Below are 24,534 nucleotides of genomic sequence, written 5' to 3'. Positions count from 1 at the left end.
AGGTTATTTTTTGTTGTTGTTGTTGTTGTTTGAGACAGAGTTTTTGCCGTGTTGCCCAGGCTGGAGTACAGTGGCATGATCTCGTCTCACTGCAACCTCCGCCTCCCGGGTTCAAGCGATTCTCCTGCCTCAGCCTATTGAGTAGCTGGGATTACAGGCACACACCACCATTCCCAGCTAATTTTTGTATTTTTAGTAGAGAGGAGGTTTCACCATGTTGGCCAGGCTGATCTCGAACTCTTGACCTCAGGTGATCCACCCTCCTCGGCCTCCCAAAGTGCTGGGATTACAGGCATGAGCCACTGCGCCTGGCCAGAGGTTATTTTTAAAAAGTTCTTAGATTTACATACTGAAATAGTTACTGGGATTTGTTTCAAAATAGAGGCAGGGGTGTGAACAAAATGAGGCTGGCCCTAAGTTGATCACTGTTGAAGCTGGGTGATGATTACATGAAGGTTAATTATACTATTTTCTAACCTTTTTTGTTTGAATTTTTCTATAATAAGCAGTTTTTAGACCTCAAGGTGGGAAGAATAAATGACATACTTGCCAAGGCAAACAAACTTTCTCAGGGCATGACTGGAGCCAGATGAGAACCATCCACTGTCCTTAAAACTTATGAGTGGAAAAGAGTTAAATAAACAAAGAGTTCCATTTATTAGTTTTGTTGGATTTGAGGTGGAGGTGGAAATCACCTAATCTCTTTAAGCCTCGGCTTCCTCATCTGTAAAACGGGCGTCATACAATGATATTTTTCAGAGAAGTCATGAGATCTATTAAAGTAAATTAAAATGAAGACCAGGCCTGAAGAATCATTGAGCAGAGACCAGGCCTAAAGAATCACTGAGCAGACAAAGCCAGCTAGGCCTCATAAGTGATCTTAACCTTGCTTGATTTGCAGACATAAGAAAAACGTATTTCTTGTAAATGTCTGTGTTAAAGAAAAACAGAACTTAAGCTCCACCAATCAGAAGTAGCCAACAAACTTATGTAAGTAGGGACTTTCCAGTAGTATAGAAATAAGGCAACTTCATAGCTGTAACAAATCAAATCTTTTCTATGTGTTACTTAGGTACTCATGGTATAAGAGCTTGTCCCTAGGGCCGGGGACGGTGGCTCACACCTGTAATCCCTGCACTTTGGGAGGCAGAGGTGGATGGATCACCTGAGGTCAGGAGTTCAAGACCAGCCTGGCCAACGTGGTGAAACTCCATCTCTACTAAAAATACAAAAATTGGACAGGCGTGGTGGTGGGTGCCTGTAGTCCCAGCTACTCAGGAGGCTGAGGCAGGAGAATCACTTGAACCCGGGAGGTGGAGTTTGCAGTGAACTGAGATCGTGCCACTGCACTCCAGCCTGGGCGACAAGAGCAAAACGCCGTCTCAAAAAAAAAAGAAAAAAAAAAAGAACCTGTCCCTCTTTCATACTTCCTTAACGAAGCCCCTAGATCGCTTCTGGTTTGGAGCTGTGTGATTCGTGATTCATTGTTTGCTCAAATAAACTTTAAAAAGATTTTTTTAATTGTGCCTCAGTTTACCTTTTTAACATACTAAAATGAGAGCAGCACACACAAAAGTATTTTAAAACCCATAAAGTGCAACCTAAGTGCTAATAGTTGTTTATGTAATGACACTAATTCATTTATTCACATACATATTCCATGAACTGTTATGGAATACCTAACTAAGGGACAGATACTGTGTTAGGCATAGCAAATACAAAAATAAATGACACTTTTGCCCTACTTTGTCTAATTCAGTGTTTCTCAACCTTGGACACACATTGGAAAATACCTGGGCCTGGGTCACTCCAGACCAATTAAATCCAAATCTCTGGGAATGGGTCCTGGGCATCCAGATTCTTAAATAAATTTTACAGGTGATTGATTCTAGCCTTAGCCAGGATTGAGAACCGTTTGTCTAACTGATCTTTGATCATGAGTAGTTCTGAAACAATCATTAAGAAGACCAGGACTGGGAACAGTGGATCATGCCTGTAATCCCAGCACTTCAGGAGGCCGAGGCCAGGAGTTCAACTCCAGTCTGGGCAACACAGAGACTCTGTTTCTACAAGAAAATTTAAAAAATTAACTGGGTGTGGTGGTGGTGGTGCACCTGTAGTCCTAACTATTCTGGAGGCTGAGGCAAAAATATCACTTGAGCCCAGGAATAATAGGTGACAGTGAGCTATGATTGTGCCACTGCATATACACACACAAACACAACACTGGGTCTTAGTTTCTACAGTTTTCTAGCAACTTTTAATGACCAGCAGTGCCCTCCAGGAATTAACTTCCAGGAAGGATAGATCTTGTCCAACTGTGTATTCTTTGTGGCCATCTGACCCCATCTCACCTCCCAATTGCTGACACAAGAGTCAGGCAATTTCAGATATCTCCAGTGGAATTTTCCGTTGTGTTTCTCTTCCTTATAGGGATTTATTCTTTCTGATTATGCAAGGTTTTGGGTTTTGTAAACTTCCCAGTTTCAGATCTGAGCAAGGGAGACCGGCCAGAGTTCCTAAGTCACATTCCAAGTCAGACCTTTTGGAGTTTGCACCCCCTGAGTCATGCTGAAACCTTGGGGTTTGAGATAGTAGAACAGTGAGCCTGGCCACACTATCCCATCCAACACAGAACTCCCCAGCAGCAGCTTCCTGTTTGATTTCTCTGTTTTTCCAAAAGAGTCCAAAAAGAAAGAAATAGAATCAGCTGAAATGCCTAAGAAAGGAAAGAAAATCTTGATTAGGAGACTCAAGTTTCTGGGGAGACACAATGAAATAATACTGTGAAAGCACAGTCCCAGATTCTCCAGATCTCTTTACTGAATGCAAGAGCTGTGTAAAACTACAGAAAAAACATTTATTTGCAGTGGGGATCTTATTTTACTTCTTCCCTCTCCATATTGAGGCATCTTTCTTCCTCAATGCACATTCTCAAATGCAAGACACCTGCTGGGATATTTCTGGGCACAGAAAAGGTCCAGAGGGAGCCTGGGCAAGATGGTGAGACTGACTCTCTACAAAAAATACAAAAATTAGGCCAGGCGCGGTGGCTCAAGCCTGTAATCCCAGCACTTTGGGAGGCCGAGACGGGCGAATCACGAGGTCGGGAGATCGAGACCATCCTGGTTAATACGGTGAAACCCCGTCTCTACTGAAAAGTACAAAAAACTAGCCAGGCGAGGTGGCGGGCGCCTGTAGTCCCAGCTACTTGGGAGGCTGAGGCAGGAGAATGGCGTGAACCCGGGAGGCGGAGCTTGCAGTGAGCTGAGATCTGGCCACTGCACTCCGGCCTGGGCGACAGAGCGAGACTCCGTCTCAAAAAATAAAAACAAACAAACAAAAAAAAACACAAAAATTAGCCGGACATGGTGGCACATGCCTGTGGTCCCAGCTACATGGGAGTCTGAGGCAGGAAGATCACTTGAGCCCAAGAAGCTGAGGCTGCAGTGAGCTGGGTTTGCACCAGTGCACTCTGGCTTGGGTGACAGAGTGAGATCCTGTCTTAAAAAAAAGAAAAAGGGCCAGGCACAGTGGCTCACACCTGTTATCCCAGCACTTCGGGAGGCCAAGGTGGGAGGATCACAAGGTCAAGAGTTTGAGACCAGCATGGCCAATATGGTGAAACCCTGTCTCTACTAAAAATACAAAAAAAAAAAAAAAAAATTAGCTGGGCATGGTGGTGCATGCCTGTAATCCCAGCTACTCAGGAGGCTGAGGCAGGAGAATTGCTTGAACCCAGGAGGCGGAGGTTGTGGTGAGCTAAGGTCATGCCACTGCACTCCAGCCTGGGTGACAGAGCAAGACTCTGTCTAAAAAAAGAGAAAAAGTTCAGAGGGAGTAAAGCACACACTCTGGAATCACAGACCCAGCTCCAGCTCCATCCCTTCAAGTTGTACAACTTTAAGTACAATGCTTACATGTTTCCCTATCTGTACAGTGAGTTCATGATAGTATCTACTTCATCTGGTTGCTGGGAGGATTAGATGAGATAAAACATGCAGAATACTTAGTACAGTGTCTACCACACAGTATGCTATTAGGTTTACCATGGCGAGAAGTCTCCTAGAACAGTGCTTCCCAGCTTTACTGTACATATGAACCACCTGGAGATCCTGTTTAGAAGCATATGTGGGGCCAAGCATGGTGGCTCATGCCTGGAATCCCAACACTTTGGGAGGCTGAGGCAGGCAGATCACTTGAGATCAAGAGTTAGAGACCAGTCAAGCCAACGTGGAAAACCCCGTCTCTACTAAAAATACAAACATTATCTGGGTGTTGTGGTGTATGCCTGTAATCCCAGCTACTTGGGAGGCTGAGGCAGCAGAATCACTTGAACCTGGGAGATGGAGTTTACAGTGAGCCGAGATTGCACTCTGGCCTGGGAGACAGAGCGAGACTCCGTCTCAAAAAAAAAAAAAAAAAAAAAGCACATTCAAGGTACAGAGTTTCAGTTTCAGATGATTAAAAAAGTTCTGGAGATGGAGTAATGAGGTTGTACAACAATGTGAATGTACCTAATGCCACAGAAGAACTGTACTTAAAAATGGTTAAAACAGTAAATTCTGTTATGCACATTTTACTACAATTAAAAAATAAATAAAAGCACATTCAATAGCATTTATAGCAACTTCCTAGGTGAGGCTGATGATGCTGGTTCAAGACCACACTTTGAGTAGCAAGGTCCTCTAGGTAATGAACCACCACCATCAAATTGGTATTACACTTTACAGTTTACATAGGCATTCTATATTCCTTGTCTTTGTGCCCACGCAAATCTTAGTCACCTGCAGACAACACCTTGACCTTGGGTAGCAGCCCTTTCTATCAAATTAAGGCTGTCTCTCTCTATAGCAAATAGGATGTTATTTGAGAGGTCCTTGACTTTTTCCTGTTTTGACTGCTCCTTTTTTCAAGTCAAGTCTCCCAAGTAAATGCTTACTACATCAACGTAGTCCTCGCCTTCCCCATTTCTGTTTCATGTTCTGGCTAAAGACAGGCTCTCCAGCCTAAATAGGGAGCATTTGCTTTGCCCACTGGATGCCTGTCTTCCTTACACTCTGGGAGTGGGTAGGGTATTCCTATTTCAAACATTTCCCTGTGTATTTACCATCTTTACTGATAGAGTATATCGAAAGCTGCTTTGTCATGCCTGTTGAGTTGGGGCAGACAGCATTGTTGGAATTCTAGTCTTTGTTTAGTTGTCACTACTACCTACCAGCCGCTGAAAATAGAGCTGAGAGCTCTCAACCATGCTGTGTGAGCTGCACAGTCAACATCACACGTAAAACAACAGTTCTCAAAGTGTTTCCCAGCCTAGTGAAAGATTATTCCCTGCAAGAGAGCTCAAATAGGATGCTAATGAGTTTCTTTGCTAACAGCTGTTTTCTGTACCGGATGTTGATGCAAGTTTAGACTTTGGGCTGTCATTATTGTACATCTTTCCTCAGAGGAGTCTGCAGTAGCCCTGCAGTAATGTGTTCGTTTCCTAAGCTTTTAGGGGTACACATAAGATCACTAGACCATCCTTAACTGTACTCAAAAGAGCAAAACGTCCCGTCAACTTTCCCATTCTTAAAAGGAACCATATTGCAGAGACCAAAGTGCCTGCCGCTGGCCCTACAAATAGTAAGGTACCCTAGAAACCAGCAGCAGAAACTCTCAGGGGTCTCAAAACTCAAAGATGAAAGGATATGGACTCCAGGGTTCAAGTCCCTTAGAACAGCATTTCTCCACACTAGAGTGGTCTAGGGAGGCGAGTGTTTTTTAAAAAAATATTGATGCCTTGGTCCCATCCCAGATCAAGTGAATCAAAATGTCTGAGGGTGGGACCCAGGCATCAACAATTATTTTTAAAAGTAAGTCTAACAGGGCCAGGAATGGTGGCTCATGCCTATTATCCTAGCACTTTGGGGTGCCGAGGTGGGCAGATCACTTAAGGTCAAGAGTTTGAGACCAGCCTGGCAAACATGGTGAAACCCCATCTCTACTAAAAATACAAAAATTAGCCAGGTGTAGTGGTGGGTACCTGTAATCTCAGCTACTTGGGAGGCTGAGGCAAGAGAATCACTTGAACCCGGGAGGCAGAGTTTGCAGTGAGCCGAGATCACACCATTGCACTCCAGCCTGGGCAACAGAGCAAGACTCTATCTCAAAAAACAAACAAACAAACAAACAAACAAACAAAATAGCAACAAAAAAAAGTAAATCTGATATACAGTCACATTGTAAACCTCTAACTTAGAAAAATTTCCCCCCACTTAATCAGGGCAAAAATTATATTTGGAGACAAAGAGGCCACAGCTATAATCATCACAAAACATAAGACACTACGGTTTTTATTACAAAATGAAAATTTTTTTTTTTTTTTTTTGAGACGAAGTCTCACTCTTGTCCCCCAGGCTGGAGCGCAGTGGCGCCATGTTGGCCAGACTGGTCTCAAACTCCTGACCTCAGGTGATCCGCCCGCCTCGGCCTCCCAAAGTGCTGGGATTACAGGCGTGAGCCACGGCGCCCGGCCCAGCAAAATGAAAACTCTTGTGTCGAAGCTAAGCAGCAGTTTTAACCACTGGAATTATGGTCACCATGAGAATGAGAATTTGCCCTTATGTAAGAGCACAGAATCGAGGGCTACTATTGGCCAGGCCCAGGTCCATTCTGCCCGTATGCAATAAATCAATTACTGTAACACAGGTTTTGCAAAAGAGGAAAGATTTATTCACAAAGCCCGAGCACTAAGACAGGAGAACAGCTCTCAAATCCCCCTGCCCGAAGATAAAGTTTAGGGATATTTATGCGTTAGGGAAGTGAGATGGTCTAAGGCATGGGGAAAGGTGATTGGCACCGGGGGAGAAAAAAGATGTTAACAGGTTTGTTCTGCACAAGTATAGTCAGGGCTCATGGCATTTCACAGGACACATGTACAGAAAATGGTGGTGTTAGCGTGAGCTGAGGTGGAGTTTTTGGCCCTCCCACATCAAAAGGCCACCTCTTGAGTAACTAGTGCAGGCCCAGCTGAAGCGTTGGTGGTCTCCAGCAGTTTGAACTGGACAGGAGCTGGCCCAAATTCCTGAGAAACAATGATTTTTTTGCTGCTCTTACCATGGTGACCTATGAACGCTGTCTACAAAGTAGGGAAGGTTAAGTTTCAGCACTCAGTGGCAAGGCCTCCAGCTACCTTGGCCTTCAGCTTCATGGAAAAAGGAAAACAGATGAACAAAAAGCAAGTGACCAAAAAGCAAGCAAGTCAGGCAGACCTGATCAAATTTACCCCTTGGTTTCAGGGCCAAGGGCCACCTTAGGAACCTGTGGACTGCTGACTTGTCCCCGGAAGGACCTGGAGGGCAAAGGGGTTTGGTGTGCCTCACGCAGGAAATGCTCACCAAATACCAGCTGGGTCCTTTGAATTTTGAAATAAAAGCAACTTCAACTATACAAGGAAATTTCCTAAATGAATCTTTACCTGGGAGATAAATTTAGAATTAGCTCTTCCATGAAGTAGAGAGAAAACAGAACTTGGCAAAATGTTAATGCTTTCATCAAAATCGCTTAAAATGATTATGGATTCAAACTTGTCTTTGGGAATTCCTGGCCACTTTTTCACATTTACACTTCCCCTTTCCCCTGCTCCAATAAAGGATGTATTTGTTTGACATGCTTTATTTTTCTTTTGTTGTTGTTGTTTTGTTGACAGGGTCTCACTGTCGCCCAGACTGGAATGCAGTGGTTCCATCTTGGCTCATTGCAGTCTTCACCTCCCCACCCTCCCCGACCCCCTTCTCCTGCTCAAGCAATCCTCCCACCTCAGCCTCCTGAATAGCTAGGATTATAGGCACATGCCACCATGCCCAACTAATTTTTGTATTTTTTGTAGAGATGGGGTCTCACTATGTTGCCCAGGCTGGTCTCGAACTCCTAGGCTGCCTGCCTCGGCCTCCCAAAGTGCTGGGATTATAGGTTTGAGCCACCATGCCCGGCTGGCTGCTTTTACTTTTTCCCTTTTTTTTCCTTTATTTTCAGCTGCAGGAATGTAGCCAATTCAGAGGCCTTATTCCCCATAATTTGGAACTTTCCTTTGGATTTGCTCAAGTCAGATAGAGTTGATCAAACCCAAAATAAATCTAACATATTAGATTTATAATTTATATTAGATTACTGAGTGCTCTAATGGCAAGGAGAAATTAAGACCAGCTGGTTGTTAATCTTAACTTTAGCCATTAAGGAGATTTCCAAGACAAAACCCCAATTCAGCTACTTACCTAGGAATGGGGCTCAGGCTGAAGACTGCTGTCTGCCATCCTAGAAGCAGAAAAAAACCTCAAACTTGCCTTACCTGTTCAAAGCAAGTTGAAACTCCAGAAAGTTGTTGCCTGCTCTCCATCCATCATTATGGAAGCAGGAAAAGTTCACTTTCCTTGTTGAAAGTGAGTAAAACTCCAGAAAAGGAGTTGTACAGCAAAATAAACCTTAGATTTCAACCAAATTTTGGGAGATCAGGGATTATCTGGAGGGGGCAGCTCCCAGGTCTCAGCAAATTGACCTATTAGTTTGAGCAATAAAGATAGTCCTGGCCAGATAGGAGATTTGCCAAAGGTCAAGGGCATCTCCACCTGACTTCCTCCATGGTTGCCAATTTGTGAACCAAAAAGTATCTGAAACAGGCCTCAATCAACTTAGAAAATTTGGCCGGACGCTGTGGCCCATGCCTGTAATCTCAGCACTTTGGGAGGCCAAGGCAGGCAGATAACTTGAGGTCAGGAGTTCAAGACCAGCCTGGCCAACATGGTGAAACCCGGTCTCCACAAAAAATACAAAAATTAGCCAGGCATGGTGGCATGTGCCTGTAATGCCAGCTACTCAGGAGGCTGAGGCAGGAGAATCGTTTAAACCCAGGAGGTGGAGGGTGCAGTAAACTGAGATTGCACCACTGCAATCCAGCCTGGGTGACACAGCAAGACCCCACCTCGGGGGGAAAAAAAAAAGAAATTTTAGAAAATGTATTTTGCCAAGATTAAGAATGCATGCCCAGGGGCCAGGTCTGTGCCTTCTCCAAAGATGATTTTAAGGGCTTCAATATTTAAAAGGGAAAGGGCAGATACTGGGGAAAGAGAAAGAAATTGTAAAAGGTATGGGTTAAGAGACAAAGAAACATTTGCATTCTTTTGAGACTTTGGACATCACCGAATACACAGTTTACACATGAGAGGGCCATAGAGGAAAATTACTTACATCTTCATCTCAGCAAATCTGCTTTTTTTTTTTTTTTTTTTGAGACAGAGTCTTGCTCTGTCGCCCAGGCTGGAGTGCAATGGCCGGATCTCAGCTCACTGCAAGCTCAGCCTCCTGGGTTCACACCATTCTCCTGCCTCAGCCTCCGAGTAGCTGGGACTACAGGCGCCCGCCACCACACCCGGCTAGTTTTTTGTATTTTTTAGTAGAGACGGAGTTTCACCATGTTAGCCAGGATGGTCTCCATCTCATGACCTCGTGATCCGCCCGTCTCGGTCTCCCAAAATGCTGGGATTACAGGCTTGAGCCACTGCGCCTGGCCGCAAATCTGCATTTTTACATCAGCGGAAGCAATCAGACATGCATCTGTCTCAGGTGAGCACAGGGATGACTTAGAGTTCTCTCGTTTGTCCTGCATCTGTGAAGATAGGCTGTCAATTTACTTTGCCAGGGTGAAATTCAACAGAATCATTTTAGAGTAAAGATCTTGGGACCCACAAGAAATTTCCTAACGGGCAAATTGTGAAGGAGGTATGTAGCTTTTTAAAATCTTTGTAGCTATCTTATTTAGGAATAAAATAAAAGGCAGGTTTGCCTGACGCAGTTCCCAGCTTGACTTTTCCCTTTGGCTTAGTGATTTTGGGGTCTTGAGATTTATTTTTCTTTCACATAAGGTTGAGATGTTCTGAATAGTTTGAAATTTGTATAACTATCTGTTGGGACTCAGAAGACAATATCCCAAAATGAAGGCCTCAGTGTTTTCCTCTGACCTTCTCCTGTCCTCCTGTCTCTCAGTACCATTCTTTCCAAGGCGAGTCATAGAAACCAGAACCCTGTTTCCTGAAATCCAGTCATAAAACTTAAAATATCATCTAACTTTCCCTCCATCCTTTTTTTTTTTTTTTTTTTTTTTTGAGAAGGAGTCTCGCTCTGTCACCAGGCTGGAGTGCAGTGGTGTGATCTCAGCTCACTGCAACCTCTGCCTCCTGGGTTCAAGTGATTCTCCTGCCTCAGCCTCCTGAGTAGCTGGGACTACAGGCGTGCACCACCACGCCCAGCCAATTTTTGTATTTTTAGTAGAAACGAGATTTCACCATATTGGCCATGCTGGTCTCAAACTCCTGACCTCATGATCCACCAGCCTTGGCCTCCCAAAGTGCTGGGATTACAGGCGTGAGCCCGGGGCCTCCATCTTTCTGTGTGAAACCCGACCATAAAGAAATGATCTGACCTACCTTGTTTGACTGTAGGTCATAAGACCCCCATTCCAGAGAGGGTTCCGCCCCACCCCCAGCAGGAAGGAATGTATGCACACAGGGGCCAAGAAGAATCTGAACACACACGCCTTACTACGTTTCCCCACTCAGTCTATTGGCATTGGATCTACGCTCTTTGTTCAATCAGGTTTCTACACAGCTCTCCATACTTTGTTGAACCTAAGCATAAAAATGGACAATGTCCACTCTGTCTTTGGGTCTTCAATCTGAAGCCTTCTGTGTAAATTTGTATGCCTTTTCAGTGAATCTTCAGAGGGTAAAGGGGAAGTTTTCCTTGGCCTCTGCATATCTATAGTTTTGTAAAGGAGAAACAAAAATGAATTCACAGGAAAACTAGAGTCCTAGGGAATAGAGGTGAAAAGAGACTTATTGTTCTTGTAAATCCTTCCTTTTCCACAGCCTGTCATTATTTCAATTAATTCTTTTTCTTTTTTTTTTTTTTTTGAGATGGAGTTTCACTCTTGTTGCTCAGGCTGGAATACAATGGCGCTGTCTCGGCTCACCACAACCTCTGCCTCCTGGGCTCAAGCGATTCTGCTGCCTCAGCCTCTTGAGTAGCTGGGATTACAGGCATGTGCCACCACGCCCAGCTAATTTCGTATTTTTAGTAGAGAGACGGGGTTTCTCCACGTTGATCAGTCTGGTCTCGAACCCCTGACCTCAGGTGATCCGTCTGCCTCAGTTCCAAAGTGCTGGGATTATAGGCGTGAGCCACTGCGCTCGGTCCATAGCCACTTTTAAATAGCAGAATTAAATAACCTGCTTTTCAACATAGACATCCTGGTAAAAACAAATGGGTTAATGGTGTCAACTTCCTTTATGAAATTCTAATAGAATGTCTTTTCCTACAATCAGAAACACACTTCTATTTGCTTCTATCTTTATAATTTAAATAACTAATTGAATCTGTTCCTTGCTCCACAAACCTTTTAATGGTGCTTGGCTTAAACAATGCAATTGTAACCTGAAACTGTAGCTACTGTTTGCTATTAGGAAAAGTAGCACTTTAGGAGTTGTTTGGTATATCCTAAGAACAGATTCCTAAAATTCTATTTTATTTACCCAGTAAACATGTCATTGGGCTAAAGAAGCCACTCAAGGGCAGCAACCTCTAATTCAGAGTTTTTGCTTGAAAAACAATGTAGCAAGAGTACATGAGTAACCAGGGTAAAACCATTCTTTTTAGTTGTGAAACAAAAATTCTGAAATAATGGGGAGGGGGGAAGAGGGAGGGATTGCACTGGGAGTTATACCTGATGTAAATGACAAGTTGATGGGTGCTGAGGAGTTGATGGGTGCAGCACAGCAACATGGCACAAGTATACATATGTAACAAACCTGCACGTTATGCACATGTACCCTAGAACTTAAAGTATAATAATAATAAAAATAAATAAATAAATAAAATTAAAAAAAAAAAAGAAACAAACAAACAAAAAAATTTTGAAATAGGAGATGCCTTGTGATTTGAGAAGTGCCCCATTGTTGGAGCCATTTTTAACACAGTTTCCTTCTCTCTACTTAGGGAATAGCAACTTTATAAACTCCTCCACCCTTTTAGGAAATTTGGAAGAAGATACTTGAAAGAGAGTAAAATAGAAAGGATTGAATTCAGTGATAAATAAAATTTAAGGGAGTCCACTGTTTCTGACTGAGCTCCTGCACTTGGCCCCAACAGACCAAACCAAAATGGAGTCACTCACGTCAAGCACCACACAATCAAACTGAAACTTTAAAAAACAGAACAATTTCCAGATAGGTAGTATTCCCAAAAACCAAAGAGATTCACAGCAACCAATTGTAATGGATCCAGTTAACCTGAGCAGACATGATAAGGAAGCCCCCTCTGCTTTAACCCATCAAGGAAAGTAACCTGAAGTAGTAACCTAATGTCACTTTTTGCCCTATGCTGTTTCCTTGTTCTTGCTCAAGCTACCTTATAAAAACCAACTGTTCTGCCATGCCCAAAGGAGCTCCCTCTATTTTATAAACAGGATGCTGCCTGATTCATGAATTGCTAATAAGTGTCAGTTAGTTCCTTAAATTAAATTCACTGATATTTTGTTTTTTAACGCAGTATTGTGAGAGTCAGAAGTGGGAGTAATTTTAGGCAAAGATATTCTCACATTCAAAGAAAGCTTGATCTATTCTCTCATATGATTGGCCAAATTTAAAAGATTACCTAACTGAAAGTCATGGGAAACCAAGCTCTGAATCTACTAAGTGACATAATAATGTTTTTAATATTTATAAGGTCAGAAATTAATGTCACTTTTGGCATCATAAACACTGCTGGTGGCTGGGTGTGGTGGCTCATGCCTATAATCCCAGCACTTTGGAAGGCCAAGGAGGGTGGATCGCTTGAGCTTGGAGTTCAAGAACAGCCTGGGCAATATGGCAAAATCTTGTCTCTACAAAAAATACAAAAATTAGCTGGGCATGTGGCATGTGCCTCTAGTCCCAGCTACTCGAGAGGCTGAGGTGGGAGGATGACAGCTTGAGCCTGGGAGGTGGAGATTGCGGTGAGCCGAGATCATGCCACTGTACTCCAGTCTGTGCAACATAGTGAGATCCTCTCAAAATAAAAGAAAAAAAAAACGTTGTTTATTTTGGTTTTGTTTTCTTTTTTTTTTTTTTTGAGACGGAGTCTCGCTCTGTCGCCCAGGCTGGAGTGCAGTGGCGCGATCTCGGCTCACTGCAAGCTCCGCCTCCCGGGTTCATGCCATTCTCCTGCCTCAGCCTCCCGAGTAGCTGGGACTACAGGCGCCCACAACCGCGCCCGGCTAATTTTTTGTATTTTTAGTAGAGACGGGGTTTCACCGTGGTCTCGATCTCCTGACCTTGTGATCCGCCCGCCTCGGCCTCCCAAAGTGCTGGGATTACAGCCGTGAGCCACCGCGCCCGGCCTGGTTTTGTTTTCTAATCAGTTTTCTCTTGTCAGTCATGTATAAAATGACTTTTAATTTCCTAGCATTTTGTGAAACATTTCCCACAATTTTTAATATATACTGTAAGAATGCCCCATTAGAAGTGCCCCTCTTCTAATTATATAGATGGATGTGACCAACTTGTCTAGTAGTATGTTCTAAAAATATGCTGAATTTATTTTCCAAGTCACAGTTGCCAATACCAGATGAGTTCGTGCCTTTAAGTTATTTAAAAATACTTTACAAAATATTAAAATATATCTTCTGGCAATCTTTCTTCACAACTATTTTTTTTTAAAACCTTCTAGATACTTTTACAAAATGGCAATAGATAAGAGGTGAATATTACAGCCCAATGTTCAGTGAGGCCAGTTAGAGAACTGAAGTTCAGACTAAATTATTAATACTTTGAGGCACAAATAATTGAATTTTTATAGACAAAGATATTTTCCTCAGTATTTATCCAAATTTGTACATTTTTATGTCACCTGAATCTAGTAAAAATGCTTCTAATGTCTCAAGATAAAGGTTTACTTTGCCAAGCTACTGTGAGGGGAGTTAGCGAAGCTGATCAGACATTGGATTTAAGATTAGTTGTAGCTTTGCCACTTTGTTGGAGAGCAGTGGTTAAAAATGACTTTGAACTATATGGCCAGAGCAGGATTCAAATATTGGAAGTATTATCTTTGGAATTGTAATTTTTGCAATTCCTAAGTATATTGATTTTCCAGGGTTGAAGTAACCACAAACTTGGTGGCTTGAAACAATAGATGATTGTTTTGTACTTCCAGAGGCTGCAATTCAGAAATCAAGGTGTCAGCAGGGCCATGCTCCCTCCAAAGGCTCTATGGGAGAATCCTTCCAGCCACCAGAAGCTGCAAGGAGAATCCTTTCTGCTTCTGGTGGCTCTTGAGGAGCATAACTTGTGGGAGCATAACTTCAACCCCTGTCATTTTCACTTTTTTTTTTTTTTCCAGAGTCTTGCTCTGTCACCCAGGCTGGAGTACAGTGGCATGATCTCGGCTCATTGCAACCTCTACCTCCTGGGTTCAAGAAATTCTCCTGCCTCAGCCTCCCAAGTAGCTGGGATTATAGGTGCGCGCCACCAAGCCCGGGTAATTTTTGTATTTTTAGTAGAGACAGGGCTTCACCATGTTGGTCAGGCTGGTCTCGAACTCCTGACCTCAGGTGATCTGCCTGCCTTGGCCTGCCAAAATGCTGGGATTACAGGCGTGAGCTACCATGCCAGGGCATCCCCTACCATTTTCTTATCCATTATTTTTGTTGCTATAACAGAACACTTTAGACTGGGTAATTTATAAAGAAAAGAGGCTTATTTAGCTCGCAGTTCTGTAGGCTGGGAAGTTCAAGATTGGGTAGCTGCAACTGGTCAGGGTCCCATGCCACTTCAACTCACGGACGAAAGAGGAAGGGGAAGCAGGTGTGTGCCAAAAGATCACACGGTGAGAGAGGAAGCAAGAGAGAGAGTCTAGGAGGCTGAACTCACTTCTATAACAACCTGCTCTTCAGTAATTAATCCAGTCCCACAAGAATGAGAACTCACTCCACTGGGAGGGCATTAATCATTCATGAGGCATCTGCCCCATGACCCAGATACTTCCTGTCTCCCAGTACTGCCACACTGGGGATCAAATTTCAACAGGAGTTTTGGCGGGGACAAACCACATCCAAACCATAGTAGCCTCCTTCTTCATATGACTGTCTCCCCTGTTTCGTTGGGTCTCGGATCACACTCAATGGGTTAAATCCAGCATTATCTCATTTTGAGATCCTCAATTATATCTGCAAAGACCCCTATATCCAAATAAGGTCATATTCACAGAAAGGGGAGTGGGGTAGCTAGAGCCTGTGCGTATCTTTTGTTGTTGTTGTTGTTTGAGACAGAGTCTCACTCTGTCACCCAGGCTGGAGTGCAGTGTGTAATCTCGTCTCACTGCAACCTCTGCCTCCCAGGTTCAAGCGATTCTCCTGCCTCAGCCTCCCGAGTAGCTGGGATTACAGGCACCTGCCATCATGCCTGGTTAATTTTTGTACTTTTAGTAGAGACGGAATTTCATCATGTTGGCCAGTCTAGTCTCAAACTCCTGACCTCAGGTGATCCACCTGCCTCAGCCTCCCACAGTGCTGGGATTACAGGTGTGAGCCACCATGCCCAGCTGAACTTGTGCATATCTTTTGGGGGGACACAATTCAACCTACTGCACTGACCAAGTTCCATGGATTGCACTCACCTTTCTCACCTGTCACGTGCTCCTTGGACTTGATGGTATGCCAAGCCACAAGCTAAACATGACACATTTTCTGAGACTATCAGTTTTTTCAAAATTTTTAAGAAAAATTTAAGAAATGTAACTGCTAATTTAATGTTAATATTATAACAAATATAAATTGTGGCATAAAATCCAAAATTCACATGAAATTTTAAGACAAAATGTGAGACTCCAGCATATTTTTTAGTTAGGCAATGACTTTTTTTTTGCAAGGCCTCCAGAAGAATGAATGGCATTTACCCTTTTGCTGACAGGGCACCTCAGGGTGGAAATCTGGGATTTATCATCAGCTCTCATTATTTACAAGCAAACTAGAAATCTCTGACATGTAGTAATTTGTCATTTTATCTAGGTGGAAATTTCAATCATGTGTCGCCATAGGCTGCTTTCTAGGAATAAATTACCTACTGAGTCTTTCCAGTTGATCATGTAGCTTGGGCTCCTGGGCTCAACAATATTTTTCTCTGGTTTGCACCTATTCTATGGGAGATATGATAAAGTACAGGGTCATATGTGAATTTTATAATTTGCACAAGTGATTTATTCAACACATATTTATTGTTTGATTGTATGGGGATATAGGAGTGAACCCCCAAAAGAACCAATTCTTGCTCTTTCCAAACAAGTAGATAGTTATAGACATTATATATAGATATAAACATAGACATAGATATGTCATAGTACAGGTCTACCATATATCTAGAATGTATGTCAAAACAGGTGGCATACCTGCCGTCAGTGCCCATGCTTGATCAGGATAAACATTGCCAATTGATCTTGGTGCTCTTTCCTGCTGAATCCTGTTACGGCTTCAGGAACAAAAGACAGCTGTGCTTCCTGAATACCTTTATTCACAAGACTGGTATCAAAAACAAGAGTACTATATATTGCTTTAACCACTAATTTTGATAATGTTATGTTTAGAGCAATGCTTTTTATTTATGTTTTTTTTTTTTTTTTTTCCATGAGATGCTGCGGCATCATCATTCACTTAAATTCTTCTGAAAAATGAGACAGCATTAAAGGTAACTCAGTGGTTTTCAAAGGTTGCCTAAAGGCTTCACTGTGCTTACTCGATGGCAGATGTACAGCCCATCACCAATATCCATTCTCTTTCTCATGGCAGACATCATTAAGGGAGCAGGACATCTTGCCCCACTGAGCAAAATGTAGTCTCATAATCTCAACCAAATTGCACCAGTGCATCAAGCTGTCATACAGGTAAAATCTGCTAGCCAATCCTGGCCAAGGCAAGTCATCAAAAAGACCTAGAATAAATGAATTCTGCTAAGAAAACAAGCACAAATTTCACAGTGTTACAAGAAACACACTGAAATGATCTAATCTGCCACTGAAGAAAGTAATTGGCTGTTGAAAGTCAAATGACTTTGGGAGGCTGAAGCAGGAGGGTTGTTGAGCCCAGGAGTTCAGGACCAGCCTGGGCAACATAGTGAGTGAGACCCCATCTCTAAAAAAACAAAGTTTTTAAATATATAATAAATATAAACATGCCTGGTGCAGTAGCTCATGCTTGTAATCCCAGCACTTTGGGAGGCCAAGGCAGAAGAATTGCTTGAGCTCATGGGTTTGAGACCAGACTGGGCAACATGAAAAAACCCCATCTCTACAAAAAATAGAAAAATTGGCTGCGCTTGGTGTGGTGTGCCTGTAGTCCCAGCTACTTGGGAGGCTGAGGTGGGAGGATCACCTGAGCCCAGAGGTTGAGGCTGCAGTGAGCTGTGATTGTGCCACTGCACTCCCAGTGACAGAGTGAGACCCTATCGCTTCTTGGCCGTTTGGCTAAGACCAAGTGTAGTATCTGTTCTTATCAGAGTGAGACCTTGTCTGAAAACCAATAAATAAATAAAGTCAAATATATGGCTGCAAAGACTTCAAAACTAAAAGCCATTGCTGCACACTCTAATTATAAAAATTTTCATCTAATACTCAAGGGCTTGGAAAAGATCCTAATGGTTATTTTATCTCCATTAAAGGCAATTGGATGTGCTTGTGCCCAAGTGGAGACATTTATATTTCAGGGCTTTTAAAAAATTACCATAATTTAGACATAGTCAATAGGTACTTGGCGAGACTTTAATGTAGTAATAGATGCCAAATAGATAACCTTCTCCATCTGTACTTCCTTAATAACAGGAATAGAGTTCAGTGTGCAGATATCTATGATACAACAATTTTCCAAGGTCATTGTCTATTCTAACATTATTTTGACAATGACTAAGACTTTTTACTTGTGTAGACGTACAATTCTCTCACTTGGTAATATTAATTTAATCAGTCTGAGCAATTTCAATTATATAAAGTAGGAAAGATAGAAAACGAAGACCAAAGCCCCGTTTTATAAAACACAAAGAATGATAAAAAATCAGATTGGTGGAATGATGACTCAATTATTATGTAACAGGCTGTACTAAAACATTCAAAAACAGTGACTCACAATGGGTCCATTTTCATCCAAGGTTCCACAAATCACTTCTTAGAATGCTTTCAAATCAATTTGAATAAAAGTAACTGCCTTTCTTAACAAAAACCAGAAAAAAAATTACAAAATTATCACAGAAGTGTAGGCATTATACAAAACTACTGAAAGTTAGAAAGAATTGTCAGGGCCAAGGGAAAATTTCCTCTTTACCCTCTGAAGGTTCTCTGAAAAATCATGGACAAGAGCCAGATTAATAGGAGAAAAGGTATATAAATTTATTATTAACATGTGCACAGGAGCCTTCAGGACCAAGACCCAAAGATACAGGGGACAGTGTCCATTTTTACGCTTACATTCAGCAAAAGTATGGAACGACATGTAGAAATATGACTGGACAAAAGGGCATGATCCAATGCTACTAGACTGAGTGGAAACCCAGCAAGGGCTGTCTGTCTAGATTCTTCTTGGTTTCTCTGAGCAGCATTCCTACATTCCTTCCTTGAATGGGGGTCTTGTGACCTATAGTCAAACGAAGTAGGTCAGATAATTTCTGGTTTTTGTTTTTTCCTTTTCTTTTCTTTTCTTTTTTTTTTGAGGCAGAGTTTCATTCTTGTTGCCCAGGCTGGAGTGCAATGACGCAATCTTGGCTCACTGCAACCCCCGCCTCCCCGGTTCAAGTGATTCTCTTGCCTCAGCCTCCCGAGTAGCTGGGATTACAGGCACCCACCACCACGCCTGGCTAATGTTTTGCATTTTTAGTAGAGACGGGGTTTTGCCATATTGGCCAGGGCTGGTCTTGAACTCCTGACCTCAGGTGATCCGCCCACCTCAGCCTCCCAAAGTGCTGGGATTACAGGTGCAAGCAACCGCAACTGGCCGGATAATTTCTTTACGGCTAGGTTTTACACAGACAGGCAAAGGAAAAGTTAAGAGTGAAAAGGTGTTCTGGTTTCTGTGACCTGTCTTGGGAAAGAGGGATTCTAGTTTCTAGCACTAGCTTTGGGGGATAATGGGACCGAGAGACAGGAGGGCAGAAGGTCAGAGAAAAATGTTTGCTTCTGAAGCTGCTGCTGAGGACTTCATTTTGGAGTAGCGTTTTCTGAGTCCCAACAGAATAAAGAAAAAAGATGGAGAACACAACTCAAAGTAATTTACATAAAAGAGGAAATAAAGAAAACTTTTCTATTTTTAAAATAAAAAGAATTTTTTTTTTTTTTTTTTAGAGATAGGGCCTGGGTGTGTGTTGTCCGGGGTGGAGTATAGTGGCTCAATCATAGCTCACTGCAGCCTCAAACTCTTGAGCTCAAGTGATCCTCCTACCTCAGCCTCCCAAGTAGCTAGGACTACAGGTGTGTCACCACACCTAGCTAGCTAATTTCTTTTTTTTTTTTTTTTTGTAAGAGACAGGATCTTCCTATGCTGCCCAGGCTGGACTCAAACTCCTAGGCTCAAGTGATCCTCCCACTTCGGCCTCCTGAAATGCTTGGATTATAGGCATGAGCCACCATGCCTGGCCATGGCAAATATTTCTCTGCCCAAATAAATGTAAATACAGTGGAACACTTAAACCAAGGATCCTTGGTTTTGTAGTGAAGACAGGACCCAGCTACCACTGACCCCCCTATTCTGCACCTTGAGCCTTCCTCATTATGAACACATTTTCTACAAAGCTAAATATAGATCAGAAGGGCTTATAAAACATTGTCGAAGATACTGCTGCATCATTTGAAAATGAGTTCTCTAAAAACAATGGTATCTTCACAAATGGTCTATTTGTATCTTTAACACACACACACACACACACACACACGGGAAAAAAAAACTCAAAAACAAGGAAACTCTGGAAACAAATGGGCACTATAAATACATTTATTTTTAAATTTTGATGAGTGCTTAAATTTACTAAATCGTATTTTAGCCCATAGAAAAATTTCTCATTTAGAGGAGATCAAACAAAAATGAGCCATACAGATCCACACTACTCCTTAATTAAGATGGGAAACTGCTTATCTCCATATTAACAAAAATTAAATACCTAACTAGAAAAATATATTTGGCTGGGCGCGGTGGCTCACGCCTATAATCTCAGCACTTTGGGAGGCCGAGGCAGACAGATCACCTGAGGTCAGAAGTTCGAGACCAGCCTGGCCAACATGGAGAAACCCCATATCTACAAAATTAGCTGGGCATGGAGGCTCATCTCTGTAATCCCAGCTACTCGGGAGGCTGAGGCAGGAGAATCGTTTGAACCCGGGAGGCGGAGGTTGCGATGAACCGAGATTGTGCCATTGCACTCCAAACTGGGCAGCAAGAGTGAAACTCCGTTTCAAAAACAACAACCACCAAAAAAAAAAAAAAAGAAAAGAAAGAAAAAATACTTATTGTGATCAAAACAGATTTATCAAGAACAGGAACTTGGTGGATAATATGAGAAAAATTTTAGTCTATTACTATAAATTGCACAAAATGCCCATGTTAATTGCCTGCTTTTAAAGGGCATTCCTTTGAATATTTTGGAAGGTAAAGGCAATTTGAAGGAAACTTCTTCTGGATAAATAATGTTCCATAAAAGTCACACATAAAACCAAGCAATCATGTGCCTTTGGATTTCATAACAAAGACAGGAAAAAACCACGAGAGCCCCCTCTCCTTTTTTTGAGGGCTCATCATTATAATCCATGGGAGTGGTTGGGAGAAATCATCCTAGATCATTCTGCATGATGGTTGGTGAGGTTTCACACATTATTAGCTGTCTTGAAGGGATGCTCCACTAAAAGTCATTCCATGTAGTAAAGTCTTATTATTTTTAAAGTCTCAGACTTCATATCCCTAATTCTGCTAAATTCGCAATAACTCAAAGCAGGTAACAAGATCTTTGAAACAATAGGACAGAAGCTTCAAAATTTTAATTTGATTGTGGAGGGTTCAGAATATACTACCCCAAAATATGGCACCCTGGCATACTGAATATTTTAAGCTGAGGGATTTGAGAAATGGCAGGTGCTGGAAGGACTCTCTGAGCTTCCTTTGAAACAGTTTACGAGACCCTCATGTGATAGGTGTCCTCCCGATATCCACAGAAAAGGAGCATTCTTATCTTCAAAGATGGAAGACTGCTGAAAGGAACCCGAGCGAATGTGCCTTGCCCCAGTTTACCACTCTCAGCTCATACCCCTTTTTGTCCTATCACATTTTCCCACGATTTTTCACTCTTCATCAAGCCCGAGTTTCACCATTTCTTTGGGTCTCCATTTCCTTGTGAAGGCTCCCACAACATGTCAATTTTGTATTAAGTCGATTTGCATACTTTTATCTTATTAGTCTATCTTTATTCAGTCTAATTTACTGGGGCCTCAGCCAATGAATTTAAGATGGATAGAAGGAACATAACTTTTTCCTCCCCTACAATTGTGAACACGTAAATAGAATTCATTTATTTGGCCAATGTTTATGGAGTGCCCACTCTACACCAAGCACTGATTGAGGTCCTGGGAATTCAGTGGTAAGAAAGACAATCTTCCTGCCCTCATAGCAATTACATTCATTCCTGTGGGTGTAGAGACACAAACAAATAAATAATCAAATATTTTTAGAGAGTAATTAGTGTTACCAAGTGAATAAAAAAGTGGGATAGGATGGCAACTGTTGGGGGTATTGGTGGTAGGGTTGTCCTCCAGCCCGTCTCTCTCCCATCCCACCTTGTCTCTGCTTCATCCTACTCTGCAGACACACATTCTCTACCTCTCTCTGTACCCATCTGGTGAAGACAGCTACTCCACAGCCTCTCAGCTCACTTCTTCCTGGTTAAAGACGCCAGACCGGACTGAAAAAGAATACAGGTATGAATTCCCCTAGTCTAGTCAACTATAGCCAAGATAGAAACACTTAGAAAAGGAAAGATACAGTTTACTTATAAAGAAAGAGGGAGTTAGACTTTGGAAAAACAGACTTTTCAAATTAGAAAACAAAAACATTATATATATATATACGTGTGTGTGTGTGTATATATATCTCTCTCAAGAACAGGAACTTGGTGGATAATATGAGAAAAATTTTAGTCTATTACTATAAATTGCACAAAATGCCCATGTTAATTGCCTGCTTTTAAAGGGCGTTTTATATATATAAAGGTCTCACACTGTTTTCCAGGCTGGAGTGCAGTGACATGACCATGGCTCACTGTAACCTCAAAATCCTGGGCTCAAGCAATCCTCTTGCCTCAGCCTCCTAAGCAGCTGAGACTACAGGCATGCCCCACCACACCCGGCTAATTTTTGTACTGTTAGTAGAGACAGGGTTTTGCCATGTTGGCCAGGCTGGTCTTGAACTCCTGACCTCAAGTGATCAGCCTGCCTTGGTCTCCCAAAGTGCTGGGATTACAGGCATGAGTCACCAAGACCGGCCCCAAACAAACATTTAAAGGAAAAAAACCCCTCTAAATTCCAAAGATTATAATAGTTACATTGGCCAGCTTGTGGTGGGGAAACAGCACCATTCCCACATGATTAGCATTTTCACAAAGGTTATGATGTGTCTTCAGACATTCCTTAGCAAAAATCAGGCGTAAAATTATTTTGGTTAGGGAGTTTAGGTTTACAAGAAATAAGTCAAGTTTTTCTTATTTTGGAGATCGGAACTAGTCGGGGTGGTTTTGGTTTATCTCAGGGTGCAAAGCTTTGTTTGTACTGAATTTGTAAAGTGCTCGATCATGTTGGAAACAGGGTGAAGTAACAGCTTTTGCTTCTACAAGTTATAAGGTACAAGCACAGCACCCAGAGCCCATCCCCGCTAAAGGAAGCAGTTAAGGAGGTCCCTCTGAACTGGACAGGCTTCCAGAAGAAAGTGCTTGCCACTGGCTGGACATGCTAAGCCCGGTTAAGCCTAATTACACAGCCATAGACTTCTATACTGCAGATTCCTGAGTCTCCACATCTGACCACTGCTTTTCATAAAGCATTTTCATGCCTGTTCATACAGCCAATCCTCTCATAGCCTGTGAGAATAGTTAACACTTACGAAGCACTTCCTCTATGTGCCAAAGAGTTAACGAACTTTTGTTAAGCACCAGGCACTGTTCTATCAATGTTATATGTCAACTGTTAATCCATTTAATTCTCATACTATTCCTATGAAGGTAAGGTATGATTATTGTCCCTGTGTTATGGATAATAAAATCGAAGTTAAGTAATTTGCCCAAAGTCATACAGTTTGAAAGTGGTGGAGTTGGAATTTGATCCAAGGTAGTCCAGTTCCACAGTCCATGCTTTTAACCATTGTCCTAAGTGGCCTCTCCAGAAATGAGTGTTATTCCAGTTTTACAGACGAAGCAATAAGCGGTTTGCAGAAATTATGTAACTTGCTTAAAATCACTATTAGGATTATAATGCGACCGGGTGTGCTGGCTCACGCCTGTAATCCCAGCACTTTGGGAGGCCAAGGTGGGCGTATCACGAGGTCAGGAGACCAGCCTGACCAACATGGTGAAATCCCATCTCTACTAAAAACACAAAAAAATTAGCCAGGCGTGGTGGCACGTGCCTGTAATCCCAGTTACTCAGGAGGCTGAGGCAGGAGAATCACTTGAACCCAGCAGGCGGAGGTTGCAGTGAGCCAAGATTGCACTAGTGCACTCCAGCCTGGGCGACAGAGCGAGATTCCGTCTAAAAAAAAAGAATTATAATGCTGAGATTTTAAATTAGTTCTTTTGACTTCCCACAGGTTTCCTTCAATAGTGACAAGAGCAATAACAAAGTTAACACTTTCGTGTAAGGCTTACCACGTACTATGTACTTCACTTACATGGACTCATTTCATCCTCAGCTCTGTGGCACTGGTATTATTATAACTGCCATTTCACACGAAGAAGCTGAGGCATAGAGAGGTTAAATAACTTGTCCGGAGCCACACAGCTGGAAAATGGCAGAGGTAGGATTTGAACTCAGGTAGTCTGTTCTCAGAACCTACACTCTTAATTATGACATCACACAGCCTCTCTATGCTGTACACTTGTGTTTCTCAGGGGGAACCAATAAGGGAAAAGAGGAAAGTGAAGGACACTAACATTTATTGGTTATGCTTCTATATCTTCTCATAGATTATATTATTGTTGACATTTTCACTGCCCCTCCATATCAGATGTGTACTTATGGGATTATGCTTTGCATTGATATTAGTTTGGACATGACTTGCTTTGGTCAATGACATGTGAATGGAAATCATGCCATTTCTAAGCAGACGCTATAAATGCCGCTGTGAGATTCTGCCATCTCTCGTTTGCCTGTCACAAGACCTGCCTTTCCCAGAGAGAAGTTGCTGCCTTTTTTTTTTTTTTTTTTTTTTTGAGACAGGGTTTCACTCTGTTGCCCAGACTG

At 42.3% G+C, this 24,534-nt stretch overlaps 2 long non-coding RNA genes and 1 pseudogene across 5 annotated transcripts in view; 2 read left to right on the top strand and 1 right to left on the bottom strand.

Annotated features, from left to right (window-relative positions):
* Window positions 1-1,373: 1,373 nt before the first annotated feature.
* Window positions 1,374-24,520, bottom strand: LOC105477271 (uncharacterized). 4 transcript variants are annotated; one of them, XR_011621240.1, is made up of 8 exons: window positions 23,963-24,520; window positions 21,862-21,986; window positions 21,634-21,710; window positions 16,453-18,256; window positions 16,128-16,203; window positions 10,464-11,285; window positions 9,452-9,646; window positions 1,374-2,719 (listed from the first exon to the last, which is right to left on the bottom strand). It is a non-coding gene; the product is annotated as an uncharacterized lncRNA (long non-coding RNA). The 4 variants fall into 4 exon arrangements; XR_011621239.1 differs by having other exon boundaries at window positions 9,452-11,285; window positions 16,453-16,568; window positions 18,179-18,256; XR_011621237.1 differs by having other exon boundaries at window positions 9,452-11,285.
* On the top strand, window positions 17,504-17,619 carry LOC112425852 (U2 spliceosomal RNA; annotated as a pseudogene).
* The window catches only part of LOC139362400 (uncharacterized), a 39,578-nt gene continuing 36,970 nt past the window's right edge, over window positions 21,927-24,534 (top strand). Inside the window, exon 1 of the long non-coding RNA XR_011621241.1 lies at window positions 21,927-22,002. This is a non-coding gene — a long non-coding RNA (uncharacterized lncRNA). The remainder of the gene's footprint in view (window positions 22,003-24,534) is intronic.

Source organism: Macaca nemestrina, chromosome 3 (assembly GCF_043159975.1).
Source record: "Macaca nemestrina isolate mMacNem1 chromosome 3, mMacNem.hap1, whole genome shotgun sequence".
Classification (NCBI taxonomy): Eukaryota; Metazoa; Chordata; class Mammalia; order Primates; family Cercopithecidae; genus Macaca; species Macaca nemestrina.
This window is presented reverse-complemented; position numbering and strand designations above follow the sequence as displayed.